This window comes from Sorex fumeus, unplaced genomic scaffold (assembly GCF_029834395.1).
Source record: "Sorex fumeus unplaced genomic scaffold, SorFum_2.1 ptg000006l, whole genome shotgun sequence".
In the NCBI taxonomy this organism is placed as follows: Eukaryota; Metazoa; Chordata; class Mammalia; order Eulipotyphla; family Soricidae; genus Sorex; species Sorex fumeus.
In genome coordinates this window covers 46080373-46093715 of record NW_026606063.1, presented here as the reverse complement: position 1 = coordinate 46093715, position 13343 = coordinate 46080373, and the positions used below count along the sequence as shown (strand labels likewise).

Genomic DNA, 13343 nt, shown 5'->3' with positions numbered 1-13343 from the left:
TCTTATCACTAGCCATTTATTACCTCTCTCCCAAATGAGCCTTACTCGGCATTGCCGTCAAAAGTAAACTGGAGTACTTTACAACATGTTGGCCTTTTAAATACACAGGGATGGCAACTGTCAACTCCCGTTGTTCATCGATTTTCTCGAATGGGCCCAGTAACATCTCCATTGTGAGATTTATTGTTACTGTGTTTCGCATATTGAATACATCATGGGTAGCTTGCCAGGGTTTGCCCTGCGGGCAAGATACTCTTGGTAGCTTGCAGGGCTCTCGGAGAGGGGCGGATACCAGTCCAGAAATACACAAAAGGACCAGTGATAAACATAAATGTTTATTCTTCTGGACTTTATCCCTGCTTACTGTGATTTCACAGAAGAACTCAGGAAGATCAGAGAGATAGTACAAGGGGTAAGGAGCTTGCCTTCATGCACAGATCCTTGTTTGACCCGCCTCACACATACAGTCTCATGAGCACAGCCAGGAGTGACCTCTGAGCACAGAGCCAGTAGGCTCTGAGCACTGCAGGGTATGGAACAAAAACTGCAAATTAATAACGCATGGAGACGATTCTATGAATGAAGCTAGCACAAGTTTTGCATGCAGAAGACCTAGGTTAGATACCTGCTACTGCATGGTCCCCTGATCACATATCTAAGAGTAGCCCTTGAGTATCATTGGATTGTGACCCCCCCACACACACACACACCTCACCCCAAAGAAAAAATCATGGGGTTTGGTAGATCACTCTATGGCTAAAGCACCTGCCTGGCATGAGTAAGGCCTCAAATTACATCTCCAGTTCAGCTGCTTGCTCTCAGCTCCTGGCAGCTCTGGTGGTGGTGGTGTGTGCGTCTGTGTTTGTATACTCAGCAGCTTTGCTGCCTATGATCCCTGGTCCTGCACTGCAGTCAGGCATGTGCAATCACTTAAACCAGTGGGTGCAAATTCTGGTGACCACCACCACCAAAATGTGAAAGCAGGAGGCAGGAGTGATAGCATAGCGGGTAGGGCGTTTGTCTTGTATGCGGCCGACCCGGGTTCAATTCCCAGCATCCCATATGGCCCCCCAAGCACCACTAGGAGGAATTCCTGAGTGCAAAGCCAGAAGGAACCCCTGAGCATCACTGGGTGTGACCCAAAAAGAAAAAAAAATGTGATAGCACTACCACCAAGTGTGTATTTGATACACAACCCTTCATCAGAGCTACAGCATGACATCAGAGGGAAGGAAGAAAAACAAAAAAGGTTGTTAGGAAAGTAGGAAAGGTGGGAGGGAAGGAGGAAGAGAGGAGAAAGAGTAGAAGGGAAGGGAGGGAGGGAGGGAGAGAGGGAGGGAGGAGTGCACCCTGAAGTACTCAGGAATAAGTCCAGGCTCTGGATTCAGGAGTTGTCCCTTGTAGTGCTCCAGGGATCATATTCAGAACCATGCACTCAGCCCATTGACCTATCTTCCTGACCCAAAATAGAACGTTTTCTCACCTTGAAGGTACACTCCTAAAGTTCGTTTAGTTACCTAGTTTATTTTCAACAAAGAATTACTTCATAGGGTCGAGGGGGGGGACAGAGAGAGAGAGAAAGAGAGAGAGACAGAGAGAGAGAGAGAGAGAGAGAGCTCAATGGGTCTGAGCACTTGCTTTATATGCTGGGAGCCTGAGTTTGATCCTGGACACTACGTGGTTCCACAAGAATTGCTAGAAGTAGGGCCAGAAGTAGTAACCTTTGAACAACGCAATGTGTGGCCCTCATTTTTTTAAACTACCTTCTGTCACTGTCCTCCCTTTGTTCATCGATTTGCTCAAGTGGGCACCAGTAACGTCTCCACTGTGAGACTTGTTACTGTTTTTTTTTTTTTTTTTTTTTTTTTGCTTTTTGGGTCACACCCAGCAACGCACAGGGGTTACTCCTGGCTCTGCAATCAGGAGTTACTCCTGGTGGTGCTCAGGGGACCATATGGGATCCTGGGAATTGATCCCAGGTCGGCCACTTGCAAGGCAAACGCCCTACCCGCTGTGCTATCTCTCCAACTCCCTGTTTCTGTTTTTGGCATATTGAATACGTCACGAGGAGCTTGCCAGGCTTTGCCATGTGGGCGAGATACTCTTGGTAGCTTGCCAGGCTCTCCGAGAGGGGCGGAGAAATTGAACCCTAGTCGGCTGTGTGCAAGGCAAACGCCCTACCCGCTGTGCTATCTCTCCAGCCCAACTACCTTCTAAATTTAATTATTTTTAAAACGTGTTTTTTTTTCCCCCTTTCAGATTCTTCCTATTTTTTTTTTACCCCACACTCAGAAGTGCTCAAGGATTACTCCTGACTCTGTGCTCAGAGATCATTCCTGGCAGAATTCCAGAGGCCATCTGGGATGCTGGGAACCAAACCCAGGTTGGCTGCATGCAAAGAAAGTGCCTTTCCTGCTGTACTATCACTTTGACCTCCTAAACTTAAGCTATGAGAAAAAGAAACCCAGCTGAGATTGCTCCATTTTTTACTGACTTGTCACCTGCGTTAGAGCCAGTCCCATTCCCTCCAATTTGTTCCTCTTCATACTGGGAAGAAACATTTCCTTCCAAATGCTAATTTTTTCCTTTTTGAAAATATAAATAGAGGACTGGAGAAATAGTGACACAGCAGATGTGGAAGGATGGAGTGCCAGGTGAATTTAGTCAGTTTAAATTCCATCCATGGAAAAGGTATCCACTCAAAAAAGTTAATGCGATGGCTGGAGGGTGGGCGATAACAGCAGATTGAAGAAGCCCCCAGCCAATTTTTTTTTCTCTTCACATATGCCCAGGCAGACTGCAAGATCAGTTTGGCTTTGTGCTCCCAGATAGATGACAGAAATCAGGCAGGGCTCAGACATCCAGGCAGGCAGCAGCATCAGGCAGGGCTCAGATGCCCAATTAGTAACAAGGTCCAGGACACAGAAGTCTCACACACGTGCACGTGGCAATAGTTGGAGACAATGAAAGTCAGGAGGAACCGCTGGGACACAGTTTGAGAGAGACCCAGAGATAGGCACTTAGCACAGGAGTCTCACCCACAAGCACCATGGTCGTGACTGAAGACCAGGAAAGACCAGATGATGGAACCAGTGGGGCACAGTTGGAGAGAGGCCCAATGACAAGACCATACTGGATAGAGAGTGGAGTAGAGACAAGACCAGGCCAGCATATACTGGAGGTGAGGGAATGGCAAGGGACAGGACCAGGGAGTCTACATGGGCTAGGCATCTCGAAACAGAATGAATGATGTTGTACACCTGTCAAAGGAGAAGCCTGGGCATTGCAGGGGGAAACTGGATCCATCTATATGAACTGTACAATAAACTCTAACTTCTTCACCTTCTGAGATTTATATTTATCTTCATACAATTCCCACCAGCTCAGGAAAATTCACTTCTGCACTAACAATAGTACCAGAAAGGCACTTGCATTGTAAATGGCCAACATGGATTCAATCCTCCAAGCACTGTCAGGAGTGACCCTTGGTGTGGGACCATAATCTCCCCCCAGATAAAAAATAAAAACTTCATAGAGCAATTTATATACCTAAGACGCATGGCTTTAAAGGTGTGTAAATTGGAACCAGAGAGATAATATCTAGCAAGGTATGGCTCTTGCCTTGCAAGCTGCAGACCCAGGTTCAATCCCCAGCATCCCATGTGGTCCCTTGATCCCTGCCAGGAGTGATCCTTGAGCACAGAGCCACAAGTAAGCCCTAAGCACTGCTGGGCTTAACACAAAAAACAAGAATTTAAAGGAAAATGTGGAGACAGGAGGCAGGGAGATTAGTTTAAGGTAATTAGATTGATCTAGTCATTGGATGATGTGCCTTGACCTGGGGCAATTACATCAAGAGTGAAAAAGGAGGGGAGATTTCTGAGAGGTGGAGATAGAATCTAAAGGTGTGTAAGCGCCACTCATTGCCTTTTTTGCAAACCACAACACCCTTAAGGAGAGAAAGAACAAAAGGGAATGTTCTGCCACAGAGACAGGGTGGGATGTGGGGGTTGGGGTGGTGGGAGGGATACTGGGATCATTGGTGGTAGAGAATGGGCACTGGTGGAGGGATGGGTACTCGATCATTGTATAACTGAAACCCAAATACAAAAATTTGTAAGTCTACAACTGTACTTCCTGGTGTTTTACTAATAAAAAATTTAAAAAATAATAATAAAGGTGTGGAAGCAAGGGAGGAATTAAAACAACAAAACAAACAAAAAAGACCAAACCCAGCTATCCAAGATATTTAGTTTACCTTCCAGCCAGGAATTCGAGACCCCCCAACAGTCAAAGAACAGGTTCCCTCTGATACCAGAACAGCCAAAAAATGTTCCCCTTATGAATCAGCACAGAAAACAGGAGACTATCCAAGAGAGACAAGACAAACACCATTTAACAATAACCCTTTCAAGAGGGAACCGAACTCAAGTTCACTGAAACAAAAGACAGACATACAGCCATTTTAAAGCTAGAAAGCACTGAAGAAATCGGGTTGAGGAGTATTTAAGGAGACTAGCATTTGGGACTAAGCCAGTGAGGCTTGTGAATTGTGCTTATTCAAAAGACAAACTTTACCTGTGTATGAGAGAAGGCAGGTGGTGCAAGTTAGACCAGGATGCCCAATGTCTGACAGTGAGAGTCAACTCCCCAGATGTTTGCATTTCAAAGAGACAAAAAGTAGAAGGGGATTTATAATTGTGAATTTTCCCACGTAACAATTACAAAGGAGTTCTGAGGCCTATCTCTCTGTTACTAGGTTTGGCAGGAACAAACAGCTTCTCTAGGCAGCTCTGAGCTTTCTCAGGAATTTTAAGGAGGGGCAAGGGTCATTGTGAGGATGTGTCCTTGAACTGTTAGAAACTCCTGGAGATGTTTGTTCAAATCAGTGCGTAGAGAGAAAACAAAATTTTTTGTGCTGAAAGACTATGGTTTGAGTTTGTTTAAGTTTTATTTGCCTCACCTTAATTTACAGTACTGTTCATGAAAAGGTTTCATGCATAGAACCTTCCAATGCCACACCCTCCACCGCTGTCTCAGTGTTCCCCCATTCCCATACCTGTTCCCCTCCTTGGTAATTTCAGTTCTATAGAGCAGTTCTCATTTTCTGTTGCCTCTGGTCATTTTTTATTGCCCCTACTACGTTTCTTTATATCTCACATACAAGAGAGATCATTCTGTGTCTGTCCCTCTCCTTCTGACTAACTTTACTCAGCACAATACTCTCCATATCCATCCACATGGCAGCAAATTGATGATTTCATCTTAAAGCCAAATAGCATTCCAATGTGTATATATGCCACCGTTTCTTTATTCACTTATCTGTTCTTGGACACTTGTTGCCAGATTTTTGCTATTATAAGTAGTGCTGCAATGAACCTAGGAGCACAGATATCATTTCTGAGTTTGGGGGGAATTGGGGTAGATGCCAAGAAGTGAAATTGCTGGGTCATATGGAATCTCAGTTGCTAGTTTCTTTAAAAATGCCCATACTATCTTCCAAAAGGGCTGCACCAGGCAACATTACCACCCGCAATGAATGAAGGAACACTGATTGGCTTTTTGTTTGGGAGAGCTCCTTTTAGGGGGATTTTAGGGGTTAAGAACCAGTGGTGTTCAGGGCTTAGACCTGATTCTATTCTCAGAGATCTCTGCTGGTGGCATTTAGGGGGCCATATGGGATACCAGGAGTTGAACCCAGGTCAGCAGCATGGAAGGCAAGAGCCCTATCACTGTACTATCATTTCAGTCCCAAAAGTTTGTTGTTTTCATAGGCAAAGATTGAGACCTAGTTGAGAAGGGAACTCAAAGGGGCCTCACTAGAGTTTAGTCAAGGAGAAAGTTTTTACAAGACAGAATTTTGGATTTAATTAATGCCCAATGATTGTGTATAAAACTTCCTTGTTTCTATAACCGTGAAGTATTTTCTTTGGGGTTTTGTTTGCTCTATTCTTTCTTGGTGGCACACCCAACAGTGCTCAGGAATTCCTCCTTGCTCTGTGCTCCAGGGTCACCCTTGACAGTGCTCTGGAGATCAGAAAGTATTAAGGATCGATTCTGGTCCTCTTGCATGCAAAGCAAGTGCTTGATCTCTTGAGTTCTTTCTCTAGCCCCAGTTGATCGATAGCTAGTAGACAGCAATGGTGAAATTATCACTGTATCACTGTATCACTGTCATCCCATTGTTCATGGATTTACTTGAGCATCTCCATTTGTCCCAGCCCTGAGATTTTAGCAGCCTCCCTTACTTGTCTTTTCCAACGTTGCCATATTGGAGGCTCTTTCAGGGTCGCTATTGTTTTTTTTTTTTTTTGCTTTTTTGGGGGGTGTCACACCCGGCGATGCACAGGGGTTACTCCTGGCTCATGCACTCAGAATTACACCTGGCAGTTTTGGGGGGACCATATGGGATGCTGGGAATCAAACCCGGGTCGGCCACATGCAAGACAAACGCCCTACCTGCTGCGCTATTCTTCCAGCCCGGAGGGGTCATTATTGTTACTGTTTTTGGCATATCAAATACGCCATGGGTAGCTTGCCAGGCTCTTCCGGTGAAATTATAAAACTGGAAAATATTTCCCAGACTTTGACTTCCCTCTCACCATCACTTCTATCAAAAGCTTCTTCACTGTACCCAACCTTACCCAAACATGAATTCCAAATACATGTTGAACTCATCCTACTTCAGTTTAAGATGTTTTTACTTCTACTCTACCTTTAACTGCCTCTCTCAACCTGTAGACTATCTCCTAGTTACTTAACGTGCCTCAACTCTACCTAGCTTTGTCTTTCTTTAGATGAAGAAGAGGACCTCATGGGGAGAAGAGGAAAAACTCCATGGTCCAGAGGTAGAGATGCAATTGTTCACATTCTCTTTTTGCAGGGAGAAAGTGGAGGAAGGAAGTGATAATCTCACCTGCAAGGACATCTTATACATCTTTGGATTTTACACTTCTCTGTGTCTCTAAGGCTTAGCCCATAATAGATCTTCTAAAAATATCTAGAGCTTGATTTTTTTCAATAAAATCAACAAATACAGGGGCGAGAGCAATAGTATAGCAGGTAAGGAGCTTGCCTTGTATATGGCTGACTCAAGTTAGCTCCCTGGCATCCCATATGGTCCCCCAAGTAAACCAGGAGTCACACTGAATTCTGCTGGATGTGACCCCCAAACAACAGCAGCAACAACAAAACCCTCAGCATTTTAATAGCTAATTGTATGGGACACAGCTAGTGGTCATCTTTCTCCATAACAGCATATAGTCAAGACAAATAGTTTTAAAGAATCTTTTTGAAAATACTCATATATCTTAAAAGTATTTTATGCAGTACCTAAGTGTTTTAAGCGCTAAGTGAATGTAACTGAGTAAGTCATAAATCAAAGCAAATCACATTAGGCCAGAAAGATAGTCCAGTAGGTAAGGTGCTTGCCTTGCAAACAGTTGGCCTGGGTTTGATGACCATTGCTTCTTATGGTAGGTCTTCAGGGCTCTTCCAGGAGTAATCCCTGAGCACCAGAGCCAGGAGTAAGACCTGAGCAAAGCTGGCTGTGTTCTTCCATTATTTAAAGGGGATGAGGGAGGGAGGAAGGAAGGGAGAGAGGGAGAGAGGAGAGAGAGAGAGGAGAGAGAAAAGGAGAAGAGGGGAAGGGTGGGAGGGGGTGGAGAAGAGAGGCAGTGCTCAGGGCTTACGCCTGGCACTGTGCTCAAGGATCACTCCTGGTAGTGATTAGGGGACCATATTCAGTGTTGGAGATCATATCAAGGTGAACTGTGTGTGAGACAAGTGCCTTAAGCCCTGGACTCTGTCTCTGGCTGCAGCAATGGCTCTTCTAATGGGGGTCTTATTTGGGTATTTTCACCATGGCACTACATGGGTGTAGATAGTACCGTATCCTTCCTTATCAGGTGACTTGTTTCAAGTGATCCTTTTATAAAAAAGCCGGCTTAAGTCTTCACTCAACTTAGACTCATTGGATAAGCTGATGTCTATATAAGTGAAAGAGTTATTAATGCTGGGGCCAGAGCAATAGTACAGTGGGTAAGGCATTTGCCTTGCACACGGCCAACCAGTTTCGATTCCTGGCATCCCATATGGTCTCCCAGCACTGCCAGGAGTGATTCCTGAGGTAGATCCAGGAGTAACCCCTGAACATTGCCAGGTGTAACCCCAAAAGCCAAAAAAAAAAGTCATTGATACTAACTTGGGGGTGTGGCTGAGAGAAGAGCACTTGTATTGCAGGTGTGAGGATCTGGGGTTGATTCTTAAAATTGCAAAAAAACAAAAAAAGAGAGAGAGAGAGAGTTGTTGTTTGAACTCTGATCTCTGTAAATTAGACTGATAAAACATTAACAGGGCAAAATGTGGCTCAAGGGTAAAATGATTGCCTTACTGGAGCTTGATGCCCACCATTGCAAATAAGTAACAAGAAGAAGATTAAAAAATTTCATAAATAAGTGCATAATGTACATATGTGGGATCACCTAAAGATGATGAACTAAAAAAAATTGTTAGAACTTGGGCTTTAAAGGATTTTGAAAGAATTATAAAATTATAGAGACATAAAAAAAGAGAAAAGACTGTGTTTCTAGGGAAAGCAAGTTGTGGGAAGGGATACATACTTTATATATGTAAAATATTTCTGTACATCCTGTGTATAGAAAAACTAATAGAAGATAAGGGCTACTTCATTAAGTTTGCTAAGCAGTTTCCTTTGGTGCTGTCTCTGAACTGATAAGTAAATAGACTTTTCTTCGGGATTAACTTCACTCCTTCCTGGTGCAGAGAAGGTGGATACATCTTCACAATTTTATGTCCTGCCTTGTGAAGGCAAAAGTGGGAGGGAAGACCAAAAGTTTTATTTATATCTGCTTCTTCTCAAAAGCCTTCAGTTCAAAACAATCCTTAGACTACTGTGGCATATTTTGAGGATAGCATATTCTGCTATCCTTTACTCTGGAATCAGTCAAACTAAGTTGAAATGTCTGTGCCTCATGGAACTCATTTTCACTCCTTTCTCACACAATGGCAAAACATTGGACAATTTCTGTGGTATTTTATTGGGACAGGGGTTGTTCTGTTTTCGGCCACTCCTGCAATGGTCAGGGGTACTCCTGTCACTACACTCAGGGACTACTCCTGGTGTGCCCTATTGACCATGTGGGATGCTGAGGATCATTCGTAGGTCAGATGCATGCAAGGTAAAATTCTTGCCCTTTGTAATGTCTCTCCAGGCTTCGTCATGGACAAGTTCTATTTCTCCTAATTGCACAACTACATTACTAAGCTGAGCAAATAAAAAATCATGTTATAGTCGCAGTAGTTATATGGGAACTTAAGATCACTATCAGGGTTCCACGTAGAATCCTGTGTAGCAGCATAATATGTTCTGGAATTGAGTCCAGGTGGCAAGGTGAGAAAATGGGTTTATCTTAGTTTTGCCACAAACAGGAAATGAATCAACAAGAAGTCTTATCAATAAGAGTTGCTGTCGCATTGCAGTCCATCGGTTCTCACTGATCCCTCCATTCATTCAAAAATTATTAGTAAGCACCTATTCTGATATGACAAGGTGATAAACCAATAAAACCAACTAGGCCTACGCTCCTGTGATAAATGTGAGCTCCTATAAGAGAGATACTTCTCAATGAATTATTATAGTTATCAAATCTGAGAAATTATTGATTTCTATCATGATTGGATAACACCTTGTCAGGAAATGGAAAAACGCTATCATATTACATATAAACACTTATTCTATTTTAGCATAAAAAATCGCCTCCCTGGGGCTGGGGCAATAGCACAGCGGGTAGGGCGTTTCCCTTGCACGTGGCTGACCAGGTTTGATTCCCAGCATCCCATATGGTCCCCTGAACACCTCCAGGGCTAATTCCTGAGTGCAGAGCCAGGAGTAACCCTGTGCATCGCTGGGTGTGACCAAAAAAGAAAAAAAAAAAAAAGAAATCACCTCCCTGAAATTTCAGCAAAGCAACATGTTGGTAAGACAAAATTTAGTTGATTGCTTACTCTTAAGGAGGAACATTATCTTAGGAGTTCTTGTGGATTCAGCAAAGGGTAAGGACAAACTCAAGCTACTTATAAAACTTAAAAGTCTGTTTTAGGTGCTGGAGCGATAGCACAGTGGGTAGGGTGTTTGCCTTGCATGCGGCCGACCTGGGTTCGATTCCCAACATCCTATGGTCCCCTGAGCACCACCAGGAGTAATTCCTGAGTGCAGAGCCAGGAGTAACCCCTGTGAATCACTGGGTGTGACACATAAAGAAAAAAGTCTGTTTTAAGACCATTTCTGCACCACTCTGGCTTGCACCCTGACTTGGAGCTCCATGCTCCTGCCCAGCTACAGCTGCTGCCACCAGCCACTATCAGGATCATCCACCGGAACCTCATCAGCTGTGATAAGATGTTCTCTGACATCTATAAGAACGGGGAGAACACAAACAGGCTATGCCTGGAAGTCAAGGGGAAGATGGTCAGTGGGACAGAGGGCAGCATTGATGACTCGCTTGTTGGTGGAAATGCCCCTGCCAAATGCCCTAAGCACGAACTGCAGGCACAATGATCACCAGTGTGGACATTGTCCTGAACCATCACTTGCAGGAAAGTAACTTCACTAAGGAAGCCTGCAAGAAATACATCAAAGATTACATGAAATCAACTCAAGGCAAACTTGAAGAACAAAGATCAGAAAGACTTAAACCTCATAACTGGGACTGCAGAACAAAGCAAACATATCCATGCTAATTTCAAAACCTACCAGTTCTTTATTGGAGAGAACATGAATCCAGATGGTATGGTTGCTCTGCTGGATACTGTGAGGATGGTGTGACCCCATATATGATTTTCGCTAAGGATGGTTTAGAAATGGAAAAACATTAATAGGTTTGGCTATTACTTTGGATCAATCACCTGTCATCCTAACTGACTGCCACTTTTGATCCACACAACACCAGGACAGACAACAGGAACTGATGTCATCTTGAGCTCTTATTTATTCTGACCTTGAGTTATTTGTAGCGGAGGCATTTTTTTTTATGTAGGAGTACTGCTATTTATTCAGTCACTTATTAGCTGATTGAATTGGTCATGAACTCCACCTTGCTTTTTTTTTCATGGTTTTATTTATTTATTTATTTATTTTTCGTCTTATATTTATTTGTTGAATCACTGTGGGAAAAGTTACTAAGCTTTCAGGTTTAAGTCTCGGTCATACAATGATCAAACACCTTTCCCTTCACCAGTACTCACATTTCACCACCAAGAACCCCAATATACCCACCTCTCACCCCACCCAATGCCTGTGAGGCAGATGATTTCTACTTAACTCTTCTCTACATTGATTACACTCATCATTTCGACAAAAGATGTACCATTATTGCTTAGAATTCCCCCCCCCCCCCCCACCAATCAGAATTGCTGGAAAGGCATTGTGAAATACTTTGTTTTCTATAGCTGGTTATGAGAATCATATAATGTTGTGCGGCCGCTATTGCAGCCACTCAATTTTGGATTTCTGCAAAGAGCCAGATAATTTAGAGATTGGTTTCTGTGCGTCTGGTGTTATGGTTGTGCCGGAGAGCCTTGCATGGGGGTAACTCAGGACCTCAGTGTGAAGGATGAGCCGGTACCCGCCCCTCTCCCCATGAGACTGCAGTTGCCCCGTCACGGTCGGCTCATACCTGGCTTTCCAATAAGCTCTGAGGAGGCGGCCACCTTGCTGCTGGGATGGGGGGGGCGGGGGCGGAAGGCGAAAGGGAGCAACACCCTTTTCCTCCCGGAGAGGCATGGTGCCTTAACGCATGGTCCATTCACTTTTCTGCTGCAAGCTACGGGCTCTGGATTAAGTCCTTTTGCCTCTGGAACCATGGCCGTGTATGAGGTCCAGATGCATTTCCGCCAAAAGCTGCTGGGTTTCAAGATTTTTTCTGAGTCTCTGGTATCACGGCCATTAATCAGCTTGATCAGGAGCCAGAGAAGCCGTTTGTCAGCAACGACTCGAGATCTCACTGGGATGGGGAGGAAAGGGCCTGTTCCACCCCCATCTGGTGAGGCCCCACATGTCTCATCACTGCAGGCCAAACCTGACTGTCCTCTGGCCTCTGGAGGATGACGGTCACCAGGCCGCTAAGGGGAACAGGCCACGGCACGAAACCTATTCCCACCTGGAGTGTCCCAGCCCCAGTAACCTACTGCAGGAACAGGACGCATTTCTGCCAAAAGCTTTTGGGTTCCGAGATTCATTTTTGAGCCTCTGGAATCATGGCTGTTAAGCAGTTCGATCAGGAACCAGAGGGGCCATGCCTCCAATTATACAGCTGAGCGGGAGGTGGTTTGTGGGTATGTCTCCCACATACCTAACTGTTGGCCGTTTACTTTCTTGCTAAACTTTGCCCCAAGGTTTTGGGGTCTGGCCAAAGGCACAGCAGCAATTTTGGGGTATCTGAAAGCCTGACAGTGCCATCAGGCTGCTGATGCACTCGCCTCACAGGTACAGATTGACCTGCGGGCGGCACCATACCCCCGAGGCATTGTTTTTTTTGTTTTGTTTTATTTTTGCTTTTTTGGGTCACACCCAGAGATGCACAGGGGTTACTCCTGGTTCATGCACTCAGGAATTACTCCTGGCCCTGCTTGGGGGACCATATGGGATGCTGGGAATCGAACCCAGGTCGGCCACGTGCAAGGCAAACGCCCTACCCACTGTGCTATCACTCCAGCCCCGAGGCACTGTTTTTAAGGGGGGAAAAAAACCCATGTAGGTTGTCTTAAAATAAAAAGTTATTTAAACTAATTTGAGAAAAAAAAGTCTGTTTTAAAAGTCATTGGAGGGTCGGAGTGGTAGTACAGCGGGAAGAGTATTTGCCTTCTACGTGGCTGACCTGGGTTCAATCCCAGATGGTCCCCCAAGCAATGCCAGGAGTAATTCCTGAGTGCAGATCCAGGAGTAACCCCTGAGCATCGTCAGTGTGACCCAAAAAGCTAAATAAATAAATAAATAAATAAAAGTCAATGGAGGAGGGAGAGGGAGCATTGCAAAGGGATCATGTTAGAACTGTTCGGGATTGGAAGACACTTCAAATTTTTCTTTTATTTCTTTTTTTTTTTTTTTACATTTTTTATAATGTAGCAGTCACTGTCACTGTCACTGTCCTCCCGTTGTTCACCGATTTGCTCGAGCGGGCCCAGTAACGTCTCCATTGGAGACTTTGTTGTTACTGTGTCTGGCATATCGAATACGTCACGGGGAGCTTGCCAGGCTCTGCCGTGCGGGCGAGATACTCTCGGTAGCTTGCTGGGCTCTCCGAGAGGGGCGGAGAAATCGAACT

General features: G+C 44.6%; 1 pseudogene; it reads left to right on the top strand.

Moving 5' to 3' along the window:
- Positions 1–3049: 3049 nt before the first annotated feature.
- On the top strand, positions 3050–10896 carry LOC130035145 (translationally-controlled tumor protein-like; annotated as a pseudogene).
- The last annotated feature ends 2447 nt before the right edge of the window (positions 10897–13343 follow it).